This window comes from Diabrotica virgifera, chromosome 1, assembly GCF_917563875.1.
Source record: "Diabrotica virgifera virgifera chromosome 1, PGI_DIABVI_V3a".
NCBI classification, from domain to species: Eukaryota; Metazoa; Arthropoda; class Insecta; order Coleoptera; family Chrysomelidae; genus Diabrotica; species Diabrotica virgifera.
This window is the reverse complement of record NC_065443.1, coordinates 32828871-32853882: the sequence shown is the minus strand read 5'-3', so window position 1 is coordinate 32853882 and position 25012 is coordinate 32828871. Positions and strand designations below refer to the sequence as shown.

Sequence of the window (25012 nt, the reverse complement as noted above, 5' to 3'; positions counted from 1 at the left end):
AATGGTAGTGTAAGAAATAGAGGTTGAGGTCCTCACAAAATGGACACAAATCCGGTTTTTTCTGGTATATCAAGGAGTGCTTATTATGAGACTAACTTTTTCTTAAACAATTTCGCCCAGGAACCCCCCTTTTCATCCCTTTAAAGGGGGTAATTTGTGGTTTTTGCGAAACGTAGCCGTTCCTGTACGCAATTTTACCAAAACGCTTTTATTTCATTAAATTTATGCATTACTTAGGTATTTTCAGGTGTAGAGTGGCTCAAGCAACCATTGCTTAAGATACACTGCATCTAAAAATACTTAAATAAGGGACAACTTTAACGTAATTCAAGCGTTTTGGTAAAACTATAGGATGTAGGTTAGGCCACTGTTGCTCTGAGCGCTTCAATTATACATTAAATTATTATACCATTATCCAATTATACAATCAAGCACGCGTGCTTGTAGCCGATATTAATTGTAATTTAAAGTAAAAAAAAGTACTATTTAAAAAGTCCCATGTCTTCGCTCGAGTTGCTTGGCAACAGTGCACTTTACTTACTAGCAATAGTGCACATCCAAAGTAAACGTATAATTCACAATTAAAATAATAGTGCACCAAGAAAGTATATAAACGTAGAAAAGTAATAGATTTAACTATGTTTTATTTAAATAGTAGCGGTGAAGATTTAATCAAAAGTACTTCGAAACTAAGCGGAACAAGACTGGAATAATATTCTTTCCCTCTGAACTTTTCACACAATTTTTAACCCTTAAGTACTAACACCCCGTCTCTCAGACGGCATCGCTTGTCGAAAGTGGGATATTTCCCTTTCTAGAAAATTTTGAAGGTCACCCGTTTATGACTTTTCAAGTTGGATTGTTCTTTAGTAGTATTGAATTCGGCAATTGGCTGCAGGTTGTTATTCGAAAGATATTTAGGCTCAAAGTGTGATTTCCGTCTAATAGACGGGGTGTTAGTGTTTGTGCCCAGTTTGTCATTACACATAATGTGCCCCAGTTCGTCAAAAATCATCAAATAAGGGAATAAAAACCCTGAGGAAACTCTTTTGAAATGGTTTGATGAGGTAGAAGACGACCTAAGCGAAGTGGAATCAATTTGTGATGAAAATGTTGTCACTGACTACCATTGCTACACTGTACTAAGTATAGTACCTGTCAGTTTTTTTTTGTTTTGACATTTTTTAAAAACCTTTTTATTTTCATTTTTCTTACTCTTTGTTTAACTTGATTATAAATTTTTATTAAGATTCTTTAATTTGTTTCATTTTTATCACACTTTTTTTCAGGAGTAAAAAGGTACACAAACAATCCTTCCATTCTTGTTATAATGTTTTTTATTTTAATAAGTACATAAAAACTAGATTAATTATTGTGTTTTCTAGATAATCAATACTTTCAGTAAGTCATTGAGATATTTTTTTGCATTAAAATATTTAACAAAAACAAAAAATACCACTAAAATGTTAAACCCGTCTGTCAGACGGTTAGTTAGTGTTTACGCCATTACTTTAAGATGTTAGTACTTAAGGGTTAAACTAATTAGAAATTAGGGTAGCAATAAAGATAAAACTGTTTGTGTTTTAGGGGCCTGCATATTATCTAAACTTAAATATGGATATCTTTTAGCTAATCAGAAACGTACGAAAGCACTTTTTTGGTTGAAATCTTGGCTTTGGAAACATCTTCATTGAAACTTATCCAATTTGTTTTTGATTATGTACCTACTACTAGCCCAGTAAATGACCGTTTTGGAGTATAATCTTCAGGGTCAATTCCGAATGGCTGGCATGAAAATTTGGATTTAGGTTCTTCCCTCCACTTCAAAGTTGAATTTGTGCCGTTGGTTGCTTTTACTTGGGGAGTGACAGTCACCCCTTCTCAAAATTTCTCAAAATGAAAATTCAACAAAATCTAGACGTTTATACAATTTTATACCAATATTAGAAAACATTCCAAATTATTTTAATCCAAAACAAGGTTTAATACACTTTTTAACAGGACATGGACCGTACCCAACATATTTGGAAAGATTTAACTTAAAAGATGATGCATATTGTGAATGTGGAGAACTAGGTACACCAGAACATATAGTGTTACATTGTGAAAATACTATAGAAAATGAAGAACACAGAGAAATGAGAAGAATATTAGAAAGAATTGAAATAAGAGATATATTACAAAATGAAGAATATTTTGAAATATTAAACAATCTCGCACAAATAATATCTAAAAAACAACAAGAAATCTATAATAATAGAAGAAGACAACCAATAATCCAACCCTGATGAAGTTGAGTAAGATAAAGTTAAAATAAATAAAATAAAATATAAATTCAAAAATAGATATTTACAATTATAATAATAATAATTCAATATAAAATAAATAAATAAAAATAATAATTCAATACATAATTCATAAAAATAAAAAAAAAATAAAAAAAAAAAAACTACCAACTCTCTTCTGAAAATAGAGGGACTGTCTTTATAACTTAGAAGGGAGTTGATAGTACCAAAAATATTTTAAATTGTTTATTTAAATTTGTTTGTTATACGTAATTAAGAGATTATGGCAAATTGTTATTGTAAAAATAGATTTAATAGTTGAGTAAAAAATGTAAAAATATAAAAAAAAAATATCTGTAATCCCATCAGGAAAAAACGACCTGGATTAGTCACTAGAGGCCAGGTCATATGTATAAATAATAAATAAATAAAAAAAAAAAAAAAAAAGTCACCCCTTCTCAATCGGGGTTAAAAAAATGCGCGAGTAAAGTAAGTCCGGACAATTATAAACTGACTAATTTTAAGCCATTTTTCTTCTATAGAGTTTTTTTACTAAGTCAATACTTTTTGAGTTATTTGCGATTGAAAATCTTTATTTTTCTACAAAAAAACACGTTTTCAGACAGTTTTTCGAAAATAACTCAGAAAATAAATATTTTGTCGACTATTTCACTAGACTGTTTTTAACTGATAAAACGTCATAGCAACGCATCGTTTCCTACTGAAAAAACTCCTTAGCGACGTGATTTCTCAGCGACAAAATTATGACAGATCCGTCACGAAACTGTCTGGTAATAACAAATAAATAAAGATTATATTTCGTTGATATGGTGCATTAATTGTCTCGTGAAATAGTCGTGTCGAATATCATTCGAGGGAAAATTATTTACCGACAAAATTTTCTCCTGATTTCATGCAAGTTCGTTGCCTTTTGGTAATTTTCGCTTATGAAATGTTGACAAAATCACTCGACTCACGTCTCGTGATTTAAGTCAAAATTTAATTCGCGAAAATTGCCAGGCAACAAACTTTCATACCAGTCGAAAATATTGCCGGCAAAATTTTCTCTCTTGTGATATTATATACGAAAATAATATTCTCAGCAAAAATGTAGCATATAAAAAAAAATGGTGTATTAACCCATTAACCGCCAAGCAAAGAAATACTGCAATAATATGTAATATATTTGATTAACTAGAGTAAAATAAATTTAAACATTCGTAAAAAAATTTTTTTACACTTTGATAATGGCAGGTGTCACAACAACAAAATGGTTCGTTTTCGAACCTTTGGCGGAAATGAGATATAAAAATTGAAATACACAATTTTATTTGTTGTGAAAAGTCTCAAAACATTTAGAGTGTAAATGGACCTGGAAGTTTTCATAAACAAAAATAATATGGTTAGAACATTGCCTACACCTTCTTCAGCTTCTTTGTCAAAAATGAAGTCGAACGGCCCTCTATCCTTTTTAGAAATTATTTTAGATATTTGAAGTTTACACTTTCCAATCCTGTATCTTACACTGTGCCAATTGCATAAATTGGACGAATCGACATATTGTCTACTGTCTACAACACTACACATCCTCCCTTATGGAGGCCCCCCCTCCTTCACCCTAGATTATAACAAAACTGAATACCAGAATACCCGTCTTTCTAAAGGTACGTATCCACTATGTTCGTAATATTGGACCACCGAGGCACTGCCGCACGGTCTTTGACGCACTGTTGCACGGTCCGGGAGCGCCAACCATCCACTATGTTCACGAACCTCTTGCACTCCGCGCTCCCTGCAACTGCTCCAATCGATACGGTATGCCCTCCTCTACATATAAACCGACACCAATTGGAACGCCGAGACGGAGCGCGCACTGTTGCACGGTCCGGGAGTGCCTACCATTCACTATGTTTACAAACCTCTTGCGCTCCGCGCTCCCTGCAACTGCTCCCATCTACATGCATGCGCTCCTCTACATATAAACCGCCAACTATTGGACCGTTGAGGCGGAGCGCACACTGTTGCATCGTCCGAGAGCGCCAACCATCCACTATGTTCACGAACTTCTTGCGCTCCGCGCTCCCTGCAACTGCTCCAATCGATACGGTATGCGCTCCCTTACATATAAATTGTCCACAGATTGGAGCGCCGAGGCAGAGTGTGCACAAGTGAACAGTCCGGGAGCGCCAAACGTGTCCACTATGTGGAGCAGTTACAGGAGCTCGGAGCGCAAGCACAGTGGATACGTGTTTTTACACATAATAAAGAAATATCCCAACAAATTACTGCCTGTGCATCACCTTGAACTTATTCCTGATCAGACAGGATTATATGTCGACTTCCGCCAATGGTTCGTTATCGAACCATTATTTTCAAACACGAGATTTGATGACTCAGAAATTATTTTTTTTTGTATTTTTATAACAATTGGTGTACAAATAGGTTAAAAAAATAGTGTTTTAATTTATTTGACCACAAAAGTGTTATGCCGATAAAATTACTACAGTAAAAATAAAGTTGCGTCGAAGGATTGAAAATGTCGGACATTTAGAAAATATTTTTGTGATGAAAGCATGAGTTTGGAAATTAAACAAAATTAAATTTAGTTACACTTATATCTTCTGGTTGCTTAAAAAATACAAAGATTTAAAAAAAAATTAACGAATTGCCAAAAAAAAATTCTACAAAAAAATGGTGCGTTTTCGCACCTTTGGCGCTAAATGGGTTAATGAAGTCTCTAAACCCAGTAAGGTGTAGCTTATGAAAAACACGTTCTTATTCGTCAAGTTCCAAATTGAATATTTCAACTTGAAATAACCATAAAATTAAGCAATTTTCGGTGAAAACATAAAATAAAGTGTTTAAAAAAGCTTTATATTTATTTTTCATAAAAATTTTGAGGATCAAAACTAAACGAGTTATGCTCCTTTGTTGTTAGCCCCTGTTTATGTTAAAAAAAGTCGTGAAAATTTCCGCCTCTTTAGCACTCTAAATAAAATTAATTGTTATCGCTTTACCATTTACTTTACATGTATGTGTATTATTTATACCATCTGCTAGTGATGAGCGAGACTGGTCTTAGTCTTGCGGTCTTGGTCTTGGTCTTGCAGCAAAACCAAGACCAAGGCCGCCTCTTGGTTGCAAGACCAAGACCAAGACCAAGCTTGCAAGAACAAGACCAAGACCAAGACCGAACCTTGCAAGACCACGCAAGACCAAGACCAACCTGCAAGACTGTTGCACTTTTTTGAGAAAAATTGGTTTTTATTATTTAACTTTATTTTTTAGTTCAATAATATATACTGACATTGTAAGAAACCTTAAACAATATCGAATTTTTAAAATACATAATATTTTGATTATATTTTTAAGTCGTTTTGATTAAGTCAAACGGTTTGCATTTTCTCAACCTTCAAAGTGTCCACAAGGCAAGTTTTCAAACGGCTACAGTTCAAGGACAATTTAAATTACTTGTAAGACAAAAAAATTTGATTATATATAGGGTAATCCATTTAAAAAAAAATGCAATTAAAAACGGTTTTTATGTACCAGTAGTTTTCGCTTTTTTGTCTAATAAAAATACTGACACTTATTTCAATTCATTTCGCATAATCGAGAAAAAATGTAGGTCGTTAAATTTAAAATTAATACAAAAAATATCATAATAAATTTTGAAAAGGGATTCACAATGCTGTGAAAGCATTGTGGCTTGAATAAAAAATAACTGGTTGTCGATTGTAATGTGTCAAGCTTGGTATCGCAAAATCCAAAGCTTAGGTTCAGTTTCTAAATATAATGACATAAATTCCGATGCTGGGAAATTTTTAAAATTATTTTTTGGATTAATTTTTTACAATCAACGAAAGTTGGAAGTTTAATTATTTGTGAAAATCCCGGATGACAAACGCGTAAAGAAGTTTACTGATTTCATAGTTGAAGACTATTTGGAAGAATCTAGGTTTTCGCCAGAAAGGGCCAGTACTACAAATAGTATGTGCCGCACTTGAAATGCATGCGCATCATTTCAGTGTGTTTTAAATTCTAGTTTTTACTACCCACATCCGAATATTTTCAACTTTTTAAATGTCATAATGGGTATTCAATCCAAAAATATGTGAAAATAAAAAGAGCGAATAACTCGTGTTACGAGAGCAATGTAGTTTAAATAAAATTAAAGAACTGCAAGATAACAAATTACAGAATTAAGCGTTTATAACTCCCCATCAGGTATAGTTATTATGTTATAGTATTAGGTCTATAAATAGGTATGGTAAATATGAACGTATTTACTAAAAAGTATGTTTTAGTTAGTTTATAAAAAAAGTTAATTATATTAAATAATGATTAAATAGAGTAAAAAATATTTGATTTTTGTGTTCTCTTAAAAAAATTTAATTTATGTTCTTAAATTTGACCCTCGTAGGATAAATACTACAGTGTTCGAGTGAAAGGAGCAGATCATTATCTGTTAACAACTATAAACCGTTTATCCCTTTTCGTAAAATCCGTGAATTGAAGGTCCCCGACCATTTGTGGCACCTTTAAGAAGCTCTTTTTCTTTAACATTTTATTAAAATACAGGGGCAATAAACAATAATACAGACTCAAGACGTGGTCTGAAGGCAGGCGGCAGATATCGACAGCATGCAAAACACAACGTGACACAACCGAAGGCAGGCAATTGCAACAAGGGTTGTAAATGCAGGTTTTTCCTACTGATAAACATTACCATTATAAAAATATACTCTAATCTCTTTATATAGAGAGAAATAATTAGGTCATTAGGTGACTGTATAATGTTAAAATTGGTATCCGTTTGAAACTACATTCTACATTCTGTTAAAATTTTAAAGCAAATAATATTGTTTCATTTTTCACATCTTTATTTATTTCAATGTACATTTTATTCGAAATTGTTTGGTTCAAATTATTACTACCAAAAAAGCAAGACCAGCAAGACTCTTGCAGCAAGACCAAGACCAAGAACAAGACCGGCTAGTGCAAGACCAAGACTGCCTTTTAGCTGCAAGACCAAGACCAAGACCAAGCTTGCAAGAACAAGACCAAGACCAAGACTAGCCTGGTCTTGGTCTTGTTCTTGTTTTGCTCATCACTACCATCTGCAACTTTGACCGGTTCAAAGTGTTTATTTTTGAAAGTACTTGGTTAGATAGTAAAAAATTGTTTTTCTACGGCCGTGCTAAAAGAGCCACTTTCACGCACGCATTTCGTTTCCGAAAATTTCCGGTGTGCGTGAAAGTAAATTTTCCCGCACAGCGTGATTTCAAAGTCATCTGCTGAATTGAGGCATGTTACGTCGATTATTTTTGATGGATGTATATCTCTGTTGGTTACAACATAATCAATCTATCATAGATCTTTGTCCAGGGGTGTTATTGAATGTGTATTTGTGTGGGTCTTTGTGGTCAAAGAATGTGTTGTTTATTCTAAGTTCGTTATTTGTTCAGAAGTTTATCATCAGTTCCCCGTTTTCGTTTTTAACATTTTCATTGTGTTTTTGCTTAATTCCGGGTATTACTTGGTTACCTATTCGAGTGTTAAAATCCCCAAGTATTATCATCTTCCCTCTAACTTTATCTACTGCTTGTTGTAATTCGTCATAAAAGATTTCCCTTGTTGCTGGAGGCTTGTTATTTTCTGGGCCGTATACTCCGATGATGTTCAGGTCTTCCTTTTCCATTCTAATTTTTGCTGTGACAATTTTTTCCGATATATATTGACACTCTTTGATGTGATTTTGGTATTTTTGATGTATTAGTAATGCTACACCTTCTTTGGCCCTGTTTTCTTTTGCTACTCCACTGTAGATTAATATATATTCGCCTAATCTTGATTGTCCTTTTCCTTTCTTTTTTGTTTCCTGTAGAGCGCATATATCTATTTGTTTCTCTTTTAATACTTGGGTGATTTCTTGACTTTGTACTAGCCTGTATAGGTATAGTAGATGGGTATCATTTGGAATTTTTAGAGTAGTGACTCGCAGTTATGCAAGATATTAAGGTTGAGTGTTGCCGGCTCGTTCTCTGCTACAGAGTGTGCAGCTTTAGTCTCCATGAAACAGCTACACTATAGGTATACAGGTTTCTTGTGAGTGGTGCATGTCTAGTAAGAAAGCCTATTATATGTGAGCTGATTCCTGCTTGTTTTTCTAAGTACTTTAGCCCTACTATCGTATGTGAAAATCAGCTATATTCGCTATGCTAACGACATTTTAATACTAGCATCATCAATAGTAGAACTTGAACATATTATGAACAGACTAGATGTGATAACAAAAATAACGGTAGCAGAACAATAGCAGGATATTAAGTGGTCAGTCGTTTCAGTTACGTGGACTCTGTTATCAAAAAATGGAAAAATGCAAAGGAATACCTCGACACCTTACAATGGTCGGATCAACAGCGATCAATCTTATGACAATCTGGAAAGGTACGGCCATAAATAAGAATACTAATCTAAGCCTGGTACCGACAATTATTTTTCCTCTCGCCATCGTATTGAAATGTGGGTTATCGTAAAATTAAGGGCATATCCTGGATAGCACACCGCTCAAGTATCTCAATATTAACAGATCTTAACTTCACCATTAGGCTTATCATACTTATCAACCAAAATATATTGAGGTATTTGGACACATAGCGAGACGAAGTCATGGAGTTTAATTATCTAGGCATCACACTATCTTCTATGGAGAGCTCGAAACAGAAGTGGAAGATCAAGTGAATAAAGAAAACAGGGCCGCAAGTTGTCTGAATGAAACAATATGAAAGGCAGAATTTACAAAACAGTCATCAGATCAATAATGACATAAGCGGCAGAAACACGACCTGATAAAAAGGACAAAAATAATACTAGAAACAGCAGAGATGAAAACCCTTCGAAAAAGCGAAGGTAAGACACTATGGCATAGAGCTATAAGTGCAGATATACGATGGAGATGCAAGGTGGACACCATTAGTAACTGGATAAAAAACAGAAGAGTAGAATTGAACGACCACATAAGCCTAATTACTCCGCGTAGTAACGATGGCGAGAGACGGATCCCCAATAGGAAGACGATTAGTGGGAAGACCACAAAAACGATGGAATGACAACTTACTGGAAGCACATTGAAAAACAGACAGAGTCATGTCTACGCAAAAAGAAGAAGAAGAAGAAGATAGTCGAAGTAAAGGTATGGTGAGATTGGTGGAAAAGAACTAGAAGAAGATTGTCTCTTTGATGGTCAGACAAAATAAAGACCACCACCTGTCTCTCTCTGTATCAGGGGAGGAGTTCTAGAATAACGTAGCCTCTGAAGAAGACGCTAGAATTCACATTATGTTTACCTGTTTCACGTTAACAAGATCTAACAAGAACAAAAAAAAATAATACTTCTTAAAACTTTTGTTGCACATGCAAGAATGAAAAAGCATATCTAGGTTAAAAATGACATTATCCTTTGTGCTCATTTTAATAATTAGTCATATATAAACTTTAGTCATTACGGTACATTTTGTTGATGTTGAAACAGATGAAACGCGCCGAAAAAGCTTAGCTAAATAACGGTGTTTAAAAGTGTTTGAAAGCACTGAAATGGTTTACGGACCGTTAATTACAGAAGGTAATTGCAAACAACAATTATGCAAATGGTTAGAGTACAAAACATAGAAAGCGAGTAAATGAAGCTCATTCGAAATTTAACTGTTACGTTATTTCAGGAAGTTATTTTTAACATCCAAATTTTTTGCAATTTATAAACTAAATCACAATAAACAAATGATTTACTAGTTGAAATAATTAATGTGGAGTTGCCAATAGGTAGTGATTAAATATTTTTTGCTTCATAATATATGTAAACAAATACATAAACTTGTTTATTATTGAACTAGTAAATAAATCAAAATATAGTGGCCAGCAATATTAAGGATACCTGGCATCACATACAAAAATAGGTACAAAATTATATTAAATTATATAAACAAAATATACTTGTTTATACAAACAAATCAATAAACTTGTTTATTATTGAACGTCTTCTTCTTCTACGGCCCAAATTGAGGTTTGGCCTCCTTTATTTTTTGCCTCCATCCTTGTTTGATTGTGGTTACTCTTCTGCATGCATAGTCTTCCCAGCACTTTCTTGGCTTTTCAACCAGTCTTTTTTCATGCATTCTAGCGTTCAGTGCTCTTTTTGGTAGCCTATCCTCTCCCATTCTTATCACTTGTTGGGCCCATTGCAATCTTTGTATTCTAATGAAGTCTGATAGGCGTGTTTCCTTATAAAGTTAATAAAGCTCGTTGTTGTATCGAATTCTAAAGATTTCGTTTTCTCTCACAGGTCCTAGTGTTCTCCTCATTACTTTCTTTACGAATGTGTCTAGTGTGTCTTTGGATGTTTCTTTCAGAACCCATGCTTCACTGCTATAGCATGCTATCAGTCGAATTTGGTTTTTTGGATTCTCATCTTTGTATTTCGGTGGACACTTTTAGACCAAAATATACGGGAGAGGGCAAAATAAGTTCTGTTGGCCTGCGTTATTCTCTTACGTATTTCTCCATCTTCTGATCCGTCGGCATGTATTTCTACTCCCAGGTATGTTAACTTTTCAGCCGTTTCAATGTCATCTTCATATATAATGTTTTGTGGGACTATATATCTTTTCATCTATATCATTATTTTTGTTTTTTTGTGTTAATTTCCAGACCTAGCCTTTTCGTTTGCATTTTTAACTCTGTGTATGTTTCCTTTGTTAATATTTTACTCATAATATTAATATCATCGGCATAAGCGACCAGTTGAACCATTCTGTTGTTCAGTAGATTTCCTCGCCCAATTTGCATTTGCCTAACCGCATACTCCAGTGCCAGTTTAAACAATTTGGGGCCAGCCCATGTCCCTGCTTCACTTTCTGTGAGATTTTGAAATAGTGTGTCCGGTGGTTTTGTTTTCATACACGTACCTAAGTTTCATCTATTGTGGTTTTAACGAGTCTAATTAGCTTGTGTGGTATTGCCAATTCAGCCAATATATAGTATAGTCTGTTCCTTTTGACTGAGTCTTCTGCCTGTTTGTCTACAAACATGTTGTGAACATCAATGTCGTGTTCCCATGATTTGCTCCAGACCTGCTTGACTGTAAAAATTTGATCCATTGTCGATCTTCCCCATCGGAAGCACATCTGATACTCCCCAATAATATTTCTGCTAGTGGTTGGAGCCGCTGCGCTGGTTGATAACATACGTGAGGACTTTATAATATGCTGTACATAGTAGAACAATTCGACGGTAGTTTTTGCACTGGAGTCTCCTTTTTTATAGATCGGGCATATATGATTATTGAACTATTAACATATCAAATTATGGTGAGTTGCAATATTAAGGATACCGGGCATCATAGCTATGAAATAAAAACTCCCCCCAAGAGGGGGTGAAAACCACCCCCAGGGCAAAAGCACATATCGGCACAATATCACTTTTTTTCTTTGACTTGTTAGCTATGGGTATGCCAAATTTCATGTCAATCCAAGCGGTTCTTTAAAATTTAGAGATTTTGCAATATTTGACCGTTAAAGAACGGACTATTGATACTTTTTATATAATCCCTTTTTTGTATTCAGTTTATTTTTGAATTTCTAAAGCACTTAAATACAGTGAATTTTTGAAATATGAAGGAGGATCAGATTATTTGCAGCTGACATTTCATCACTATCATCACTTGACTGACACAGCATCGCAAAAGCACAGTTTTTTGTCATTCAAATTTCATTATACTACTTCACTTGATAGTGGTTCTAGCTCGACTGACAGCGCAGGTGACCTCCTTGCTATGTGCTGTCGACATCGACCGCGACTTAACTAGTAGCATCCACCGCGACCTACACCTCCACCTCGACCAACTTGTTCTGTTCTTACCCATGGAGTTCATACCGCTATCCCCTCATTACGTGTCCCAGTTATTGTAACTTTTTTGTGTTTATTATTTCGTATTCTTTGCCCATTTCTCGCAATATTTTCGTATTAGTTTTCTTCTGTGTCCATGCTATTCTAAGTATCCTCCTGCAGTACCACATTTTAAAGGACTGTAGCTTAGTCATGTATTCTTGCTTCGTTGTCCAGATTTCAAGTTCATATTGCGGTATTATGCGGTCTGGGTTTTCTTATACAATTATGTCATGGATCATACCAATTAATGCTCTTTCCAGGCATTATCTTTTATAACCAACCCCAACTAACTTTTCGTTGGCTTTACGTTCTACTTTTTGCAGAAATTTAATATATATAATGGATTTCTACGGCTCTCGCCGCCTCTCCACACCCAGCTTCCAACTTTTTCTATCGTAACACATATCTCTATGTAATTGCCTCGAATCCATTGCCTCCTGAATATTGTCCCTCCAGCTTCTCCGTGGTCGTCCTCTTTTTCTTCTCTCCGGTGGGACCCACTCTAATATTTTTCTCGGCCAGCGAGTCTCATTGATTCTTTTAACGTGACCGAACCATGTCAGCTGTCTCCTTTCAGTATCGTCTATTATAGTTTTTTCCACCTTCATATGTTCTCTAATTGTTTCATTTCTTACATGTTCTAATCTTGAGATCTGACAACTTCTCATCAAAAAGTCCATTTCTGTACTAAGTAGCTTCTTTCTATTTTTTGCACTTATGTCCGAAAATTCTGCACCGTAGATTGTAGCGCTCTTCATTATACTTTTATATATTCTTCTCTTTGTTTCCTTCCTGATGTCTTTGTCCTATAAAATTGAATTGAGGGATCTAGTGATGCTTCTACCTTTATTGATTCTGTGTTGCATTTCATCTTCACTATTTCCTCGTTTGTTAAATATAGCTCCCAAATATTTGCATTGTTTCACACCAACAATATGTCCTTGTTCCAATGGTAGGTTTTCAATGTCTTCGTTTCCCACTATAAAGTATTTTGACTTGTCCATATTTATTACTAATCCTGCCTGTTGGTAATGTTCATTTAGCTTCCGTATCATATAGCTTAAGTCATCTTGATCTTGGGCTATAACAACTTGGTCGTCCGCAAAGTATAATGTAAATAGGGAGTCTTCTCCCACTTTCAGTCCCATCGGTTTTACTGCTTTTGTCCACCTCTGTAAGGATTGGTGTTGGCAAAAATATAATGTTTTTATTTAAACATTAAATACAGTCTCACTGTGCTACACCAATTTGGCATTAATATTCAATGAATTAATAATTATTAATCCCCATTTTTCAATTCTTTCAGAACGGGTGAAATGAATATATAATTTTTGAATGCAGAACGTTCCTTTGAGTACCACGAAATAAAAATTGAAAATTAAGTCATACTTTCAGAAAGAAATATTTTTTAGCTAAAAATAAAATAAAAATAAATCGTCTATAATCGTCGATTTAGAGTGTCTTGCGCTCTTTGTTCTAAGTGAAAAATAAGACGGTTTTGCCTTCGCATTGCAACTGAATAAAAATGGAATTTTTATTTATTTTTTTTTTATTTTATTTTTATATTGTTCTTTACTCCTTTAAGTAACTAGGTCCATTTTCCGTTGGAACTTTACCAAGCTGTAGACGGGGGTTGTGAATTGCAACTTTTTTAGAATTCCCTCTTGTCTTCACTGCAGCATCCATCTGGCTTGCAATTTTTAGAAGCCATGGAGGTGTTACCAGGGAAATGGACCAATAAGTTTTCAATTAAAAATCTTTTAATAATATTTTTAATATTTTTCAATATTATTAATGTTTCTATTAGGTTGAAAACTTTGCCTTTTATTTTGTTAAAATCCACAAGGAAGAACTTCCTATAGTTGGCTGTATACCATTAATTACAAGTGAAATTTAATAAAAAATTTTCTTCTTGGTAAAAGGTATATTAGTTTAAAAAGCCCTAAAGGGCTACAAACATATAAACAAAACGTTTTCGCTCTGTAACAAGAGCATCATCAGTGTTACAAGAACATGGTGAGCCAATCAAAAAATACAAAGGTCAAAGCCTTTCTAAAAACAGACAAAAGTCTTATATAAATGAAAACATCGAAAAATCCAAAGGATGGATAAAATTCCTAAGGATACGGCCCTAGGGCAACATATGACTCCCACACGTTGTTAGTGGGTCAAAAGGTAACTAGGTCATTCTGTTATAAGACTGACAGGTTGGCAGGCTAGTTGGCAGGCAACTAATAGATGAGACTTCAAAAGCGAATCTGTCTGATGTCAGGACGACAATTGTCAATGATTGAAGTTTTATGAAATTTTGGTTACGCAGCTACTAAATTTAAAGTTATTTATGGTACAAGCAATGATAACAGCTAACATCAGTGCGTTGGAATTATGAAATTACAAGAACTTAGTGCGAATAAATTATCTAAGATTTATAAAATAATGGGCGAATTTGAAATTCCAAAATCATCAATGAGGTGTATTATATAAATTGATGAAGTGAACATGGCAAGCCAAAATACATGTTTTGCGGTTTGTGTTCAAATTAGATAATTAATATTTTTGAACCAACACAAATGATGGTTGATAAAAAAGGCTGCATGAAGATGAGACAAGTGAATAGGGGTTGTGATATCAAATGCTGAGGAATATTGTAAATGCTAAAAAACTTTTCTATAGTTAATAGGACATAGATGGATTCATCAACACTAATTTAAATGACTGAAAAGGTTGTTTTAAAGCTTAGTCCGAATTTATTTATTCTGTCCTTTTATGTAAAATAACATCTAGGGCAAAGAAAAATTAATAAAATTGGATAAAATATCTAAGCTATGTCTAAAGTGAGGTCAGATGAAGTTAGGTGTTGAGTAAAATTATTGAGTAAATGGGGAAAAGTTTTTTTAAAAATGTGTTTAGTTTAATTAAATTAAAAGGTAAAACAGAATAAAAGAACGGTTGATAGATAAATGACGTTGTGGATAAAAAAATTTCTTTTGATATCACAATTATGACAATTAATGATGATAATTATTGAGAGACTGGGAACTCAAGAGACCCAACGACCAAACAAACCTGATGATGTGAGTAGAAGGTGGGCTGATAGAATAACTTGATGTGAGAAATTTGATTGAAATATTGTATGTATTGTTGGATGAATGAGTTGAGAAAGTGAAATGGTTATGATTCGACACTAAACGAAGACCAGGTTGACAAAGATGATGTGAAGAGTATGGGAGAGATACTGACTAGATATAGTGGTGCAAATGTTGTGACAAATAGATGTTGTAAATATCATTAAAATGAATTACTTGGGAGAAAAAAGAATTTTTTTTTGAAGAAAGGATTAGATACTTATCGAAAATTGAGTGAAATGTCTGAAAGTGTAAATGTAGATAGCAAGAAATAACTAGGGGAAGCAAAGATAATATGAGGAGCAAATTTATAATGTAATTTATGAAAAGAGTTGACGATGTAAGGGTTGAAAGTCACGATTGAAAGACACATGGCGATTAACACAATTCGGACTTCTCTGTTTCTCTTTGACTATTTCAAAGAGAAATTATATTTAAATTTAGTAGCTGCGTAACCAAAATTTCATAAAAATTCAATCATTGACAATTGTCGTCCTGACATCAGACAGATTCGCTTTTGAAGTCTCATCTATTAGTTGCCTGCCACCTCTTATAACAGAATGACCTAGTTACCTTTTGACCCACTTACAACGTGTGGGAGTCATATGTTGCCCTAGGGCCGTATCCTTAGGAATTTTATCCATCCTTTGGATTTTTCGATGTTTTCCTTTATATAAGACTTTTGTCTGTTTTTTGAAAGGCTTTGACCTTTGTATTTTTTTGGTTGGCTCACCATGTTCTTGTAAGTATAACCAAACTTTCCTTTTAGCTTGGTCATCATTTTAACTTTAACATTTGCTTAATTAATGTGGTTATACTTATTTTAGGTAACACTGATGATGCCCTTGTTACAGAGCGAAAACGTTTTGTTCATATGCTTGTATCCCTTTAGGGCTTTTTAAACTAATATACCTTTTACCAAAAAGAAAATTTTTTATTAAATTTCACTTTTATTTTTTAGCTCTTTACAGATCTGCAGAATTCATATAACAACCCTGTAATTTAAATATATACAAAAATAAGTCCCCATTTAACATTTTTATTATTTGCTCAATCAGATATGAAATCTTATCGGTGGTATTTATCAAATTTTAGCATAAATGTCTATTTTATTGGGCAAACCTTTTTGATGTATTCCTTTTAGTTCGCCTTTTATGTATAACTTACGTGATGGTAACCATAAATTAAACCAGCGTTAAAAAGAAATATTTATTCGTAAGCGTAGAATCGAAATTTTCAAAAAGGGTCTTAATGTTTTTTTTATTTTACAGAAACAGTCGCATCAACCTCTGACATGACATAATTTACTTAATATAATTTACTTAGGATAATAAGTACTTACTTTTGTTAAGTATATTATTAAGGTCTTTAAGAAATTTTATCAAATTCCCAATTTTACAATTTTCTAAAAATTATTAGTAAGATCCTATGGGACAGAGCTAAAAGTACACGTGAACGACGGATATCCAAAGTGAAGAACATTAACCCTTAAACGCCCAACCTTTTTTAGGTTCCATGTACGCCCAAGGGTGGGTAAAAAAATGTCCACCTCGAAAATAGCTAATATATTTATTGAGTGTTGCTAGAAATGTATTAAACTTAAGAATCTTATGATTAATAAACACAGCATCTTCTAAAATATTAATATAAACAATTTACAAACCTTACAACAAAATTACAATGTACATCAAAATTAACATACCAGTAAAAGCCAGCAATTCAGATTTGTCGATTTTCTGCACATTCTTCCTTTCAACCTCCTCATTGGCGGAAAATTATGTAGATTATGTAATTATACGTCGATAGTTATACGGATTATCTTCCGGCCAACAAGAAATTATATAGAAACCTTTAGTAGGTAACAAGTTTTATCAAGGGTGTACTTTTTATGCGCATTCATATTTAACTCAAGATGCTACTTTTATTTTCAAAAATATCGGTAGAACCAAATTAACATTCGATAAAGGGCTGTCTTTTTAACAACAAATAGTTTTTTTTTTAATTTTTAAACACGTAATAAATATGTTACAAGAGATTACGCATTAGGTGGACATTTTTACCCACCCTTGGGCGTTTAAGGGTTAAGGACTGGGTAAAAAATGGAAGAGTAGAATGGAGCGATTATTGAAACTTAGTAAAGATGGCGAGAGAAGGTTCTCCAATAGGAAGAAAAGAAGTGGGAAGTCCTCGAAAATGATGGAACGTCAACTTACTGAAAGCACATTGAAAACCAGAGCGAGTTGTATTTACATAAACAGAACAAGAAGAATAATTTTAAATCTAATGCCTAAATTAAGTATTCATAATTTATATGATGCATATCTTCTTCTTCCTAACATGCTATACACCAAAGTGCATAGGCGACTATCTCATTACTAAGGTTCTGTTTTTGGCGGCGTGATACAGCTCGTCTGTGTTGTGTATTTCTGTCCATTCCTAAATATTCCTTAACCAGGATAGTTGTTTGTGGCCGACTCCCCTCCTACCTTCGATCTTCCCTTGTAGGTTTAACTGTGGTATTTCATATTTTGACCCTCTTAATATGTGCCCAAGGTAACTAATCTTGCGTTTCTTAATTATTCCAAAAAGTTTTCTTTCCACGCCGGCTCTCTTAAACGTCATCGTTTCGAACTCTATCCACCCTCAGTATGCGGATCATTAATAATAATATACGTTTATTCAAATCAATAGTTATTACAATAATTTACAATTTCAGTTTACTTACAATGAAATAAACGTAAAAAAGTCTTAAAAGCATATACATGCTTGTTGACATCTGTCTAATATTAACAGGTTTATGTTTATTGTTTTTTTTACAAATCATTATTTTATTTTTACAGTTTCTAATCTAATTTCTATGTATTTCTTTATCTAGTATAATTTAAATTTATTGAATTGTTACACAACTCCCTTTTTTCTTTTACCCAAGCAGTAACTAATTTTTTATACAAATAAAAATTTTTGATATTTTTAAAATTTATGGGCAATTGATTGTATATTCTTGGAGCAAAATATGTAATTGACCGTTGCGTGATTGTTTTTAAAGTGTGAAGACATTCGACATTCAATTTTCTTCTTGTTTCATAATTTGACACTTTTACTTTAAGAGGAATTTTATCTTTATGAATATTTTTAAGTAGCTCTAAGCAGTACAATTGCCGAACATCAAGAACCTGAGTTTTATGAAAAAGTTGGTCTGAGGGATATGTTCTTCGTTTTCCATATATTAGTTTAAGAAACCGTTCCTGAGTATTTTGAAGGGTCATCAGATAACAATCAGCTACTCCACCCCACCCTAAAATCCCATATACAAGATGATAGTGTAATAGAGACTGGTAAAGCATTTTAAGCTGTTCAAAATCCAAAAACTCTTTTAAATAGCGAAACTTTGGTAGCAGTTCTCGCATTTTTCTGATAATATTTTTTATTTGTAAGTCCCATTTAAGGTGCCTGTCAATTATAACTCCTAATAAATATTTTATGTACTCTGCTTTAAATATTTTTGTTGTTTTTTATTTATTTTTATTGAATTAAAAGTGGACAGAGAGTTTTTATATATTGCAAAAGGTATATATTTAGTCTTTTCATAATTTAATGTGAGTTTGTTTATTTGCAACCATGTTTTTATAATTTTGAAGTCTTGTTCTGCTATAATTTTAAGGTCATCCCAATTATCGGCCTTGTAAAAAATGGCAGTGCATCAGCGACACTAATTATGTTTCCAACAGTTTTCAGTTTGAGCATGTTATTAACACAGAGTGTAAAAAGTAGAGGCCCAATACGGTCCCTTGCGGTACGCCATAATTAATTACTTCAGGATCACTTTTGACACCATCAATTTCTACAAATTGTTTTCTATCAGTTAAGTAACTTTTTAGTAATGTCAAAACCCGTCTTCTCAGACCATACTTCTCAAGTTTTTTCAACAAGATCTCGTGAGATATCGTGTCAAACGCCTTAGAGAGATCGAGGAATATGCATAAACTACGTTTATTAGACTCAAAAGATTCTGATATTTGTGATGTTAGTTTAGCATCTTGTGTCGATTTTCTTTCTCTAAAACCGTATTGGCAATCTGATATTATACTAAATCTATCCAAAAAACTTACTAATCTATTTTAAAAATTTTTTTTTTAATATTTTGGAAAAAACAGACAACAAAGAGGCTGGTCTGTAGTTAATCAAGCCTTCTTTATTTCCTGTTTTAAAAAGAGGTTTGATTTTGCCTATTTTCAGAGATTTTGGAAAGAAACCTTCCTGAATACATGGATTAATGAGAAAAGTTAAAGGAGTAATAATTTCTTCCTTAATTTGTTTGATGGTTTCTGTCTTGATCCCATCCCAGCCAGGAGATTTTTTGTTTTTTAAAGATTGTATTGCATTTACCACTCCTATTTAATCAACGAGATACAATTACATGCTGCTTTCTATCCTATCTATTTCCTCAACATTTCCGATTCTTCTCAATGACCACATTTGAAATGCTTCAAGTTTGTTGATTGACGATCTTTTCAAAGTCCACGTTTCCGTGCCATAAATCAAGATGGACCATATTATGTAGCACTTGACCATTCTGTAGAGTATTTAGAAATTTAGGTTTTGATTACATAGGAGCGGACTGAATTTCATAAAAGCTTGTCTTGCCATTTGTATTCGTTTTTTTTTTTCATGTTATGGATCCTTTGGTTATTGATTGTGGTGCCAAAGTATTTAAAATATTTCACACATTTTATACGATCGTCACCTATGCATATTATCGGGTCTTCTGGAGGGTTTCTGCTAATGACCATATATTTCGTTTTCAAAATCTTGATCTTGAGATCATAGGTTTTACTTATGCTATTCACCATATCTAATAATAACTGCTGATCTTTCAAATTGTCGGTTATAAACACTGAGTCGTTCGCATAGCTTAGGCTGCTAATTGGTATGCCGTTCACCTTAATGCCTAATTCCTGCTTTAACCTGCTTTAATTAGATTCATTTTCGAGGGCTCGTTGGTATTAGCAAATTTTTGTACTGACGGTCACACCATGAGAAGAAGAACGTTGGCATTTCCGTAACCTTAATTTTCGTATAATCCTTATAACATAATAAAAAAAAGTAACCTGACGCCACTGTCCTAATTTCCGATTCTCATGACCTATACCCATTTATTGTGGAATCTGAACAACCCAGCAATTTTTATTTTTAAATAACACATTTTTTGGAGTAATATTTTACAAAATGACTATATTTATTAATTGCGAACAGTAAATAAGATTAGTATACATCCATTATTTTTGGTTATTCGAAAATAACAACATGAACACGAAATTATTGTTATAATGATTAACTTTTGAAATACTATAGTTACCTCGATCATGTGAAATATACTTTTGATTGAATACTACATAATTTATACTGCGTGACATTGAAAATGCAACATCTAATAAGACATAAAAAATAACACAATTTTGACAAATAATGTGTTAAGGAAGTGAAATAATAATTTATATCAAAGTGTGTAAGAACTAATTTATTTCTTTAGCTGAGCGGTTTCGACATAAACGTCATCATCCGAGCTAATGGTCAATATAATAATGTGCGTTCTGAATTCACACCTATTTTTAATCAAATGGTGTCAGCAAGACCTAACTTACATTACAATATAATCTTTCAAGAACAAAGTATTGAACTTGATCATGAATGATTAACAAATAACACAGTGGTTACAGTTAACTCAGTCCCACACCATTTTTGTCTTGTTTTGTTCTACTACTACTACTACTACTACTACTACTACTATCGGTTTACAGCGTTCTACGACGCCTTCCGACTTCTACGGGCTATGGTCTACTCCAGTGGTTCCCAACCTTGTATGTTTGGCGATCTACCTTCTGATGTTTTTTCATATTCGCGACCCGCCCCTTATCTCCATCGGTTGTGAGCCCGACATATTTGGACCAATTAGTTCCATTTTTGCGAATAAAACTGTCAAAGGAATAGAAAATGTATTGCCAAGTGTAGTGGTGTTTAGTGTGTGGCAAACTAACATTTTCTTCAACTGATCCATTGAAACCAAACCTGACTAAGCATAACAAATTAACTTTGTCAGCAATATCTGTACTTTCGTCTAAATTTAAAGAATAAAAGTCATTTTCTTTTATAGCAGATACTTTCTTTTACGTTACCAGACATTTCCTTGATTCGATGTTTTACTGTAGTGTTGGGTAGGGATATTTTACATATCTCTTGATCTGCCTTTTCCTCAAAACAGAAGTGACGAAATTATTTCTGCCTGAGCCAAATGAGGTTCTCGTCTGCTGTGTGATGAGAGCTATTTTTTGCTACATATTAGCAAGGACAGCTGGTAAGAGACCATGGTAATTTTATTTATTACCTTGTCCCAACGTCACATTCTCCATATTCGACCGAGTCGAAATAAGTTCTTTGAAAAAACATCAAGCGTTTATTTAAAGTTTCTAGATGTTTATTTGAAATGAAGTTTTGAAGGCTTCATACCTTCGGAAGGCCGAGGGTTTAGGCAAGGTTTCGAAACAAAGGTGTACATTGGTGTGTAGGTTCTTCTTCCGTAGGTTCCTATGAACGTGAAACCGTATTGAAGACATTCAGGACATTTTCGTAACATTTTCTTCCCTTTCTTAACATTTGAAAATACTGGAGGCACTTTAGCGTCATTGCTAGAAGATGCACGAATAAGATCACCTTGGTCATTAGATTGCAGTTTTCTCTTAACACAAGACCCACTTTTCAGCCTGCTTTCCATCGTTATATAGTATAAAATGTATAGTGAAAACTTTTAAACAAAAAAAAGCTAGAAAGAATATCAAGCCACTGCTATATGTTATTTCTCGGGCAAATACCAGAACCAGACTGAGAACAAGAACCGAGTCTTTGGGTCCAAGTAAGAGAGCGAGTGGGAGAAAACCGGTCGGACTGGCGCCTGGGAGAAAATCGGTCTGTACCCTACTCAGCTACTGTAAGACCCACGCCACGACCCACCTGAAATCCGCCCGCGAACCGCTACTCGGTACACCAGTTGCACTAAATTGGCCACCATGTCTGATAAGCACTGGTTAGGCATGTACCCCTCTGCCTAACCTATCTCAGATGTTTCAGCTATAAGCTTCGACAGGTCTAAATTGAATACTGCAGAGATAGACTGATGCATAGTTGAAAAAATTCCATATCAGTGGTGTATGCAGTACCCCAAGCACCTAGTTATATAAAAATTAGGTAAGTAAATGTACAGCGACTTATATCTAATAAAAGCTAGACATTTTGCAGTGATTTGCAAACTTTTGTTCTATATAGTTTTTTCCAAGATGGATATTTTTAGAGAAAAAGAAGGGCTTGTGTTTTTGATTTTACATTTTTGTTGGTAGTCGTTATATTTTTGTTACGTTCTATTTTTTTGTTGCTGTGTTTTTTGAAATAGTTGCTATATGGAGATGGTAGTCCAACTCTGAATCGAATATAAACAAAACCTGCCTTGAACCCTTTTTAATCTTTTTGTTAAGCATTATTTTTTAAGTATGTGCAGCCTACATTTATTTCGTACAACACATGTATTAAAAATACACACCTAGTAGTAACTTTTATTTACGTTTTTACTCGTTGGTGTAAAGAATACACCGTTATAGTCGGTTCTCTAAACTCAGACGCAACTGGCTAGATATTTTAGTCGATAATTTTTTTGTTTTTTGCCAATTTTGCAAAAATTGGCAAAATTACTAACTATTTAGTGATTATTAACTATTTAGTAATTATTTTTTGCCAATTTTACTAAAATTGGCAAAATTACCGACTAAAATATCTAGAAAGTTGCGTCTGAGTTTAGCGAATAGACTATAGTTATGCTACATTGTTAGGTATATCTATTGAACGGGCGCCCGTCATTAAAGGTTAACGACTCTAGTGTCCGCCATTATACTGATGTTATTGTTCCATTCATTTTTTTTATTTAATGCCCTCTCATTTTTACCCTCTACATTAGATTTTGTTATAACCTCGTCACTCTTTATTCGGTCTCCCAGCGTGTTTCACCTAAAATATCGCAGGCAACAACTTGCAACTGCCAAAAATTTTGATCTGAGTGTCGTTTCTAACATAACAGCTTTTAGAAATAGTAAACTGTGTACCAATATTACTTATAAGTCTACTAACTTATAAATAATAAATTTAGCGAAAAACTTATCAAACTACTGTGCTTTCCTGATAACTGAAACCAACTTCTTACTTCTCCCGTAAATTTTGCTCCTAACACAAATCTTCGTTTACGAATCTCCCAATCCAGAACAAACAAGGGGAGCAGCCCTTCCTTGAAAAGGTGAAAGCCTATAACGAGGTCGTCATAACTAGTTAGTCCAGCGTCTTTCCTCTAATTCTTCTGATTATTCTCGTTTCTGCTGTTTTCTGGGTTTTGGTTGCGTCGACTCTTGTTTATGTTGTACCATTGAACGTGTGGATGCCTTCACAAATCTGAGCACACAAAAATCAATTAGAAGAATTCCGTAAATAGCGAAATTAGTGCACGTATTTGCAGTGGGAATCGTACATACTATGGTAATAAAAGATTGATGATATCAAAATTATTACACAAAACACAGAACCTGAGTGATCACAAAAAAGATGAAGGTCAACTCAGAGCATTCGAGAGAAAGATACTAAAAAAAAGAATGTGTGTGTACTTTGTACGCACGTAAGAAGTTATACTTCTATTATATGATTTAAACGAAATTAATATACTTTTTATTTATATTTTGTTTAAATATTAAACTAATTTATATTTACTACTTCTCAAACATTTTTATTAGAACAGTGCCAAAAATTAAAATAATAAAAGAATAAAACACACACAAACACATTAAACAAGCCACAAATGATGTCTGAACATTAATTGTCGAAAATTTTTTTAACTAAATACGTATTTTCTGAAAATACAATTATATAATAAATATACTTACAATCATAAAATGTATTAAAAAAAACAAAAAAGAAAGTTTCTATTGGGACTCGAACCAGCGCTGATAAGCGCGGTTGGTATTGGAATTCATTCGCCTTCAACGCTTAGCCACGGACACTATGTGTCATTATTTACGAAGATCGACTAACTAAACGGATTAAACTTGTGATATTTTGATATTTTGAAAATTGATCAAATTATTTTAATTTTGAATTGAAATGATTTAGAATTGAAACAATACAACAAAACATAGAGTAAGAAAACAATATATTAGGTGAATATTGATAGAAATTTTGATGGTAATCAAATTATATAAATAAAAGTATTACATAGGTACCTACTATGTATTTTGGCAGATCAAATAGGTAGGTTTATACCCATGATACATTAACAATTATTACGTACCTGTTGCTTTTAAAAACTATTTAAAAGTCACTACAATATTATAAATTTTTTGTTTCTGTCCTCACAACAATAAAACTAATATACTATACATTTGTTTACCTTTACCTTTACCTCCAAACCACAGCTGTCCTACAGCTGCCATATCGGATAATTTTTGACATGTCATTTGAACATCCAATCAGAACAAAGTTATAATGCGCATGCGCCGGGCTGATAGGTTTTAACATATAAAAAATCACCCTCTATCGCCGGTAAAGGAGTATAACTTCAAAAAGTATATGGCC

The 25012-nt window shown here is 33.4% G+C and overlaps 1 protein-coding gene across 1 annotated transcript in view; it reads right to left on the bottom strand.

Moving 5' to 3' along the window:
- The window catches only part of LOC114325626 (neuromodulin), a 161947-nt gene that overhangs the window by 36757 nt on the left and 100178 nt on the right, over positions 1 to 25012 (bottom strand). The gene's annotated exons all lie outside the window — the stretch shown is intronic.